The sequence below is a fragment of the Oncorhynchus mykiss genome, chromosome 7 (genome assembly GCF_057628025.1).
Source record: "Oncorhynchus mykiss isolate SJ-2025 chromosome 7, ASM5762802v1, whole genome shotgun sequence".
NCBI classification, from domain to species: domain Eukaryota; kingdom Metazoa; phylum Chordata; class Actinopteri; order Salmoniformes; family Salmonidae; genus Oncorhynchus; species Oncorhynchus mykiss.
The window spans coordinates 64,017,473-64,025,000 of NC_143028.1; the positions used below are offsets into that span (position 1 = coordinate 64,017,473).

The following is a 7,528-nucleotide window of genomic DNA, read 5'->3' on the forward strand; positions in this document are numbered from 1 at the left end:
GACCCATTTTCAATGCCCTGGCTGAGGGAAGGAGGTTCTCACCCAAGATTTGACGGTACATGGCCCCCGTCAATCGTCTCTTTGATGCGGTGAAGTTGTCCTGTCTCCTTGGCAGAAAAACACCCCCAAAGCATAATGTTTCCACCTCCATGTTTGACGGGGGGGATGATGTTCTTGGGGTCATAGGCAGCATTCCTCCTCCTCCAAACATGGCGAGTTGAGTTGATGCCAAAGAGCTCCATTTTGGTCTCATCTGACCACAACACTTTCACCCAGTTGTCCTCTGAATCATTCAGATGTTCATTGGCAAACTTCAGACGGGCATGTATATGTGCTTTCTTGAGCAGGGGGACCTTGCGGGTGCTGCAGGATTTCAGTCCTTCATGGAGTAGTGTGTTACCAATTGTTTTCTTGGTGACTATGGTCCCAGCTGCCTTGAGATCATTGACAAGATCCTCCCGTGTAGTTCTGGGCTGATTCCTCACCGTTCTCATTATCATTGCAAATCCACGAGGTGAGATCTTGCATGGAGCCCCAGGCCGAGGGAGATTGACAGTTCATTAGTGTTTCTTCCATTTGCGAATAATCGCACCAACTGTTGTCACCTTCTCACCAAGCTGCTTGTCGATGGTCTTGTAGCCCATTCCAGCCTTGTGTAGGTCTACAATCTTGTCCCTGACATCCTTGGAGAGCTCTTTGGTCTAGGCCAAGGTGGAGAGTTTGGAATCTGATTGATTGATTGCTTCTGTGGACAGGTGTCTTTTATACAGGTAACAAACTGAGATTAGGAGCACTCCCTTTAAGAGTGTGCTCCTAATCTCAGCTCGTTACCTGTATAAAAGACACCTGGGAGCCAGAAATCTTTCTGATTCAGAGGGGGTCAAGTACTTATTTCCCTCATTAAAATGCAAATCAATTTATAACATTTTTGACATGCAGATTTTGTTGTTGTTACCTCTTACTGTTCAAATAAACCTACCATTAAAATTATAGACTGATCATTTCTTTGTCAGTGGGCAAACGTACAAAATCAGCAGGGGATCAAATACTTTTTTCACTCGCTGTAGATGTCTCAAGGGAGCGTTGAGGGAGTGTGCAATTGGCATGCTGACTGCAGGAATGTCCAAAAGAGCTGTTTAAGAGTATTTAATGTTCATTTCTCTACCATGAGTAGCCTCCAATGTCGTTTTATTTGGCAGTATGTCCAACTGGCCTCACAACTGCAGACCACCTGTAACCATGCCAGCCCAGGACCTCCACATCCGGCTTCTTCACCTGCGAGATTGTCAGAGATCAGCCACCCAGACAGCTGATGAAACTGAGGACTATTTCTGTCTGTAATAAAGCTCTTTTGTGGGGAAAAACTGATTCTGATTGGCTGGGCCCGGCTCCCCAGTGGGTGGGCCTGGCTCCCAGGCCCACCCATGGCTATGCCCCTGCCCGGTCATGTGAAATCCATAGATTAGGGCCTCATGAATTTATTACAATTGACTGATTCCTTATATGAACTGTAAATCAGTCAAATTGTTGAAATTGTTGCATGTTGCGTTTATATTCTTGCTCAATAATAATTCCGGCACCGACAGAGATGGCCGCCTCGCTTCACGTTCCTAGGAAACTATGTAGTATTTTGTTTTTTTTACGTGTTATTTCTTACATTGGTACCCCAGGTAATCTTAGGTTTCATACATACAGTCGGGAAGAACTACTGAATATAAGAGCAACGTCAACTCACCATCAGTACGACCAGGAATATGACTTTCCCGAAGCGGATCCTGTGTTTTGCCTTCCACCCAGGACAATGGATCGGATCCCAGCCGACGAACCAAAACAAAGACGTCGTAAAAGAGGGAAACGAAGCGGTCTTCTGGTCAGGCTCCGGAGGCGGGCACATCGCACACCACTCCCTAGCATACTACTTGCCAATGTCCAGTCTCTTGACAACAAGGTTGATGAAATCCGAGCAAGGGTAGCATTCCAGAGAGACATCAGAGACTGTAACGTTCTTTGCTTCACGGAAACATAGCTCACTCGAGAGACACTAATGGAATCGGTGCAGTCAGCTGGTTTCTTCACGCATCGCGCTGACAGAAACAAACATCTTTCTGGTAAGAAGAGGGGCGGGGGCGTATGCCTTATGATTAACGAGACGTGGTGTGATCGCAACAAAATACAGGAACTCAAGTCCTTCTGTTCACCTGACTTAGAATTCCTCACAATCACATGTCGACCGCATTATCTACCAAGGGAATTCTCTTCGATTATAATCACAGCCGTACATATTCCCCCCCAAGCAGACACATCGATGGCCCTGAACGAACTTTATTTGACTCTTTGCAAACTGGAAACCACATATCCTGAGGCTGCATTCATTGTAGCTGGGGATTTTAACAAGGCTAATCTGAAAACAAGACTCCCTAAACTGTATCAGCATATCGATTGCGCAACCAGGGCTGGTAAATCCTTGGATCATTGCTATTCTAACTTCCGTGACGCATATAAGGCCCTCCCCCGCCCTCCTTTCGGAAAAACGACTCCATTTTGTTGCTCCCTGCCTACAGACAGAAGCTAAAACAAGAAGCTCCCGCGCTCAGGTCTGTTCAACGCTGGTCCGACCAATCTGATTCCACGCTTCAAGACTGCTTTGATCAGGTGGACTGGGATATGTTCCGCATTGCTTCCAACAACAACATTGACAAATATGCTGATTCGGTGAGCGAGTTCATTAGAAGGTGCATAGACGATGTAGTTCCAATAGCAACGATTAAAACATTCCCAAACCAGAAACCGTGGATTGATAGCAGCAATCGTGTGAAACTGAAAGCGCGAACCACTGCTTTTAACCAGGGCAAGGTGACCGGAAAAATGACCAAATACAAACAGTGTAGCTATTCCCTCCGCAAGGCAATCAAACAAGCTAAGCTTCAGTATAGAGACAAAGTAGAGTCACAATTCAACGGTTCAGATACAGGTATGTGGCAGGGTCTACAGTCAATCACGGATTACAAAAAGAAAACCAGCCCAGTCACAGACCAGGATGCCTTGCTCCCAGGCAGACTAAATAACTTTTTTTGCCCGCTTTGAGAACAATACAGTGCCACTGACACGGCCCGCAACCAAAACCTGCGGACTCTCCTTCACTGCAGCCGACGTGAGTAAAACATTTAAACGTGTTAACCCTCGCAAGGCTGCAGGCCCAGACGGCATCCCCAGCCGCGTCCTCAGAGCATGCGCAGACTAGCTGGCTGGTGTGTTTACGGACATATTCAATCAATCCTTATCCCAGTCTGCTGTTCCCACATGCTTCAAGAGGGTCACCATTGTCCCTGTTCCCAAGAAAGCTAAGGTAACTGAGCTAAACGACTACCGCCCCGTAGCACTCACTTCCGTCATCATGAAGTGCTTTGAGAGACTAGTCAAGGACCATATCACCTCCAGCATACCTGACACCCTAGACCCACTCCAATTTGCTTACCGCCCAAATAGGTCCACAGACGACGCAATCTCAACCACACTGCACACTGCCCTAACCCATCTGGACAGCTCAGCATTTAACACCATAGTACCCTCCAAATTCGTCATCAAGCTCGATACCCTGGGTCTCGACCCCGCCCTGTGCAACTGGGTACTGGACTTCCTGACGGGCCGCCCCCAGTTGGTGAGGGTGGGTAACAACATCTCCACCCCGCTGATCCTCAACACTGGGGCCCCACAAGGGTGCGTTCTGAGCCCTCTCATGTACTCCCTGTTCACCAACGACTGCGTGGCCATGCACACCTCCAACTCAATCATCAAGTTTGCGGACGACACTACAGTGGTATGCTTGATTACCAACAACGACGAGACGGCCTACAGGGAGGAGGGGAGGGCCCTCGGAGTGTGGTGTCAGGAAAATAACCTCACACTCAACGTCAACAAAACAAAGGAGATGATTGTGGACTTCAGGAAACAGCAGAGGGAGCACCCCCCTATCCACATCCCCCTATCCACAGAACTTGTTCTCAACTTGCCTACCTGGTTAAATAAAGGTTAAATAAAAAATAAAATAAAAAAACATCGATGGGACAGTAGTGGAGAGGGTAGTAAGTTTTAAGTTACACATCACGGACAAACTGAATTGGTCCACCCACACAGACAGCATCGTGAAGAAGGCGCAGCAGCACCTCTTCAACCTCAGGATGCAGAAGAAATTCGGCTTGTCACCAAAAGCACTCACAAACTTCTACAGATGCACAATCGAGAGCATCCTGTCTGGCTGTATCACCGCCTGGTACGGCAACTGCTCCGCTTACAACCGTAAGGCTCTCCAGAGGGCAGTGAGGTCTGCACAACGCATCACCGGGGGCAAACTACCTGCCCTCCAGGACACCTACACCACCCGATGTCACAGGAAGGCCATAAAGATCATCAAGGACAACAACCACCAGAGCCACTGCCTGTTCACCCCGCTATCATCCAGAAGGCGAGGTAGGTACAGGTGCATCAAAGCTGGGACCGAGAGACTGAAAAACAGCTTCTATCTCAAGGCCATCAGAATGTTAAACAGCCACCACTAACATTGAGTGGCTGCTGCCAACTCACTGACTCAACTCCAGCCACTTTAATAATGGGAATTGATGGAAATTGATGGACAATATATCACTAGCCACTTTAAACAATGCTACTTAATATAATGTTTACATACCCTATATTACTCATCTCATATGTATATGTATATACTGTACTCTATATCATCTACTGCATCTTTTTGTAATACATGTATCACTAGCCACTTTAAACTATGCCACTTTGTTTACATACCCTACATTACTCATCTCATATGTATATACTGTACTCGATACCATCTACTGCATCTTGCCTATACCGTTCTGTACCATCACTCATTCATATAACTTTATGTACATATTCTTTATCCCTTTACACTTGAGTGTACAAGGTAGTAGTTTATGAATTGTTAGGTTAGATTACTCGTTGGTTATTACTGCATTGTCGGAACTAGAAGCACAAGCATTTCGCTACACTCGCATTAACATCTGCTAACCATGTGTATGTGACAAATAAATTTGATTTGATTTGTTTTGTGTGCAGTTAAAGCAGCAATCAGCAGTAGAAACAATAACAAAGTGGCCTCCCCACCCCTGGTCAACAGCTGAGGAATGGAGCTGGAGAAATGTAATCACTCTCAAATTCATAGACAGAGCTATGGATGCAAGCATTGACCATCAATGATATCAAAATTATAGTTTTAACCATGTTTTGAAGCTATATAGTGTTTGTTTATATTTTCTTTGTTAACAAACATTGGCGTAAACAAGCGTATATTTGGGGTTCTGATGGGTTACGACAGTTGATGCATTTCTAAGTAATATTCTTCCAGAATCAATGGGTAAGTGGAGCAGCGGTCTAAGGCACTGCATCACAGTGCGAGAGGTGTCACTACAGACCCGGGTCTGATCCCGGGCTGTATCACAACCGGCCGTGATCAGGAGTCCCATAGGGCGGCGTGCAACTGGCCCGGCGGCGTCCGGGTTAGGGGAGGGTTTGGTCAGGGGGGCTTTACTTTGTTCATTGCGCTCTAGCGACTCCTTGTGGCGGGCCAGGTGCCTGCAGGCTGCCCTCGGTCGTCAGGTGAACGGTGTTAAGCATGCGGGTGTTAAGAAGCGGTTTGGCGGGCCATGTTTAGGAGGACGTATGTCCCGAGCCCGTTGGGGAGTTGAGACAAGATCAATGAGACAAGATCAAAATGGGATATGACAAAATCAGGGAGAAAAAGAGGGGCAAAATACTTTAAAAAATACATTATAATAATCAATGCAATCATGTCATTCATTTAGAAGTCCAAAAAGGGATGTAGCAACTGCTGATTGCCCCTTTAAGGGCAAGGCCAGCTGCTTTGTTTTGAGCCAGTTGCAGCTTTGTCAGGTCTATCTTTACTGCACCTTAACATATTACTAGACATTAATCCAGATGTATTTAAGACCCGTTTATTGTTAATTAACCATTAAATGTGTAGGCCTAGCTAATTTGTCTTTACAGAGAGGCCTAGCGGATGTATGAATCACAATCAGAATGCTGAATAGAAGAGCTATGGGCCGTGCGTAGCTCGTTTGGTGACATGACGTGATTCAGATAACCAAACGAAACCCCTGAATTATCTCTGCATGACCAGCCTCCCCAAAGACTCTCTGTGGCGACAACACTCACATCCACTTCGAGGAGTGCTATCATCCTTCTATCTGTAGCATAAGTTACAGTACCAGCCACCCGCCCGCAGCTGCCGGCCTAACAAAACATCCATGCTGACAATCATTAAATAGCTATTGTGTCTCCTTCAATATTGTGTCAAACATCACAACTACCTATAAAGACATAAATGTGACTGGTGTGTGGAAATAAACGACTGTATACTGACCCTGTTTATAATCTGCGCAGAGCAGCAAAAAAGAACCCACCGCAGCATCATCCATCCATGCGCAGCGCATTAGGCTCGGCAACGTGAGAAGGCTGCACCCGGTCAAGAACGACTGCAGATGGCTGTACCGAAAACATCTACCATCTTTACCGAAGCTGCGGCATCCCTTCACAGCATAATTTAATCTCGACATCTTCAAATATTCATAAACCCGTTAGCCACTAGGCAATATGACACTATGCGAAAGTATGACCTATTATTAGAAGCCTGTTAGAGGAATGCTGTTGCTTACTTACCTGAGTGCCTGTGGCGTGACCGCAGATATTTCGCTGTTCCCTCTCTTTTCTCCGCTGTGTGTGTCAGCTCTGCAGTAGCATGTGTGAAAGTGTGTGCTTGTGCTCGTTATTTCGTGTAATGCGGTACAGGTCTCTCTCACTCTCTCACTCCCTGTTCCTCCTCTCTCGCTATCCGTGAAGCCGCAATCACATCTTCGGCTGGTGCGCGCTCCCGGTCAGTGGGTCGATGTGAGTACATGGCGCGGGCGTCCTGGGGTAGCGCTGGACAGGTGTTGAGGGGCGGGGAAGGAGAAAAGAGAGGTTGACTGGTGACAGTAAAGACTGCTGGTGCGGTGCTATTTATTTAAGGAGAGGTGGAAGTTACAGAGGAGTTATTGTTTTCTTAAATGTGATTGTTTTCTGGAATAACTCATATGTGTTGAGTTACAGACAGAGAGCTGTGGATTACTCCATGCAGCCACCATATCTGTTCCCTCATTGCCCAAAACCCATTCTATCTCTCACAAAGCTCTTCTGTCAAAAAGACAGTGTGGTCTTTGACAGCCAGAAGAATCCATATATCAGCCACACACTGGCACTTCTCGGTGTGTGTGTGTGTGTGTGTGTGTGTGTGTGTGTGTGTGTGTGTGTGTGTGTGTGTGTGTGTGTGTGTGTGTGTGTGTGTGAGTGAGTGAGTGAGTGAGTGAGTGAGTGAGTGAGTGAGTGAGTGAGTGAGTGAGTGAGTGAGTGAAGAAGAAGAAGAGACGCCTTCAGGAACGCTTAGCGGAACACGTACGCCATACGGGTAGGCAATGAAGACTACCCCATGGCAAGGTACTAC

At 46.7% G+C, this 7,528-nt stretch overlaps 1 protein-coding gene across 5 annotated transcripts in view; it reads right to left on the reverse strand.

The window, feature by feature from the left end:
* LOC110528361 (neurofascin) overlaps window positions 1-6,970 on the reverse strand; it is a 131,628-nt gene extending 124,658 nt beyond the window's left edge. The window contains exon 1 of one of the 5 annotated variants that reach the window (XM_036983948.2): window positions 6,709-6,970. The gene's annotated coding sequence lies outside the window, so the exon portion shown is untranslated. The remainder of the gene's footprint in view (window positions 1-6,708) is intronic. The other 4 variants (XM_090241715.1, XM_090241702.1, XM_090241696.1 and 1 more) reach the window with 4 other exon arrangements.
* Window positions 6,971-7,528: the final 558 nt, after the last annotated feature.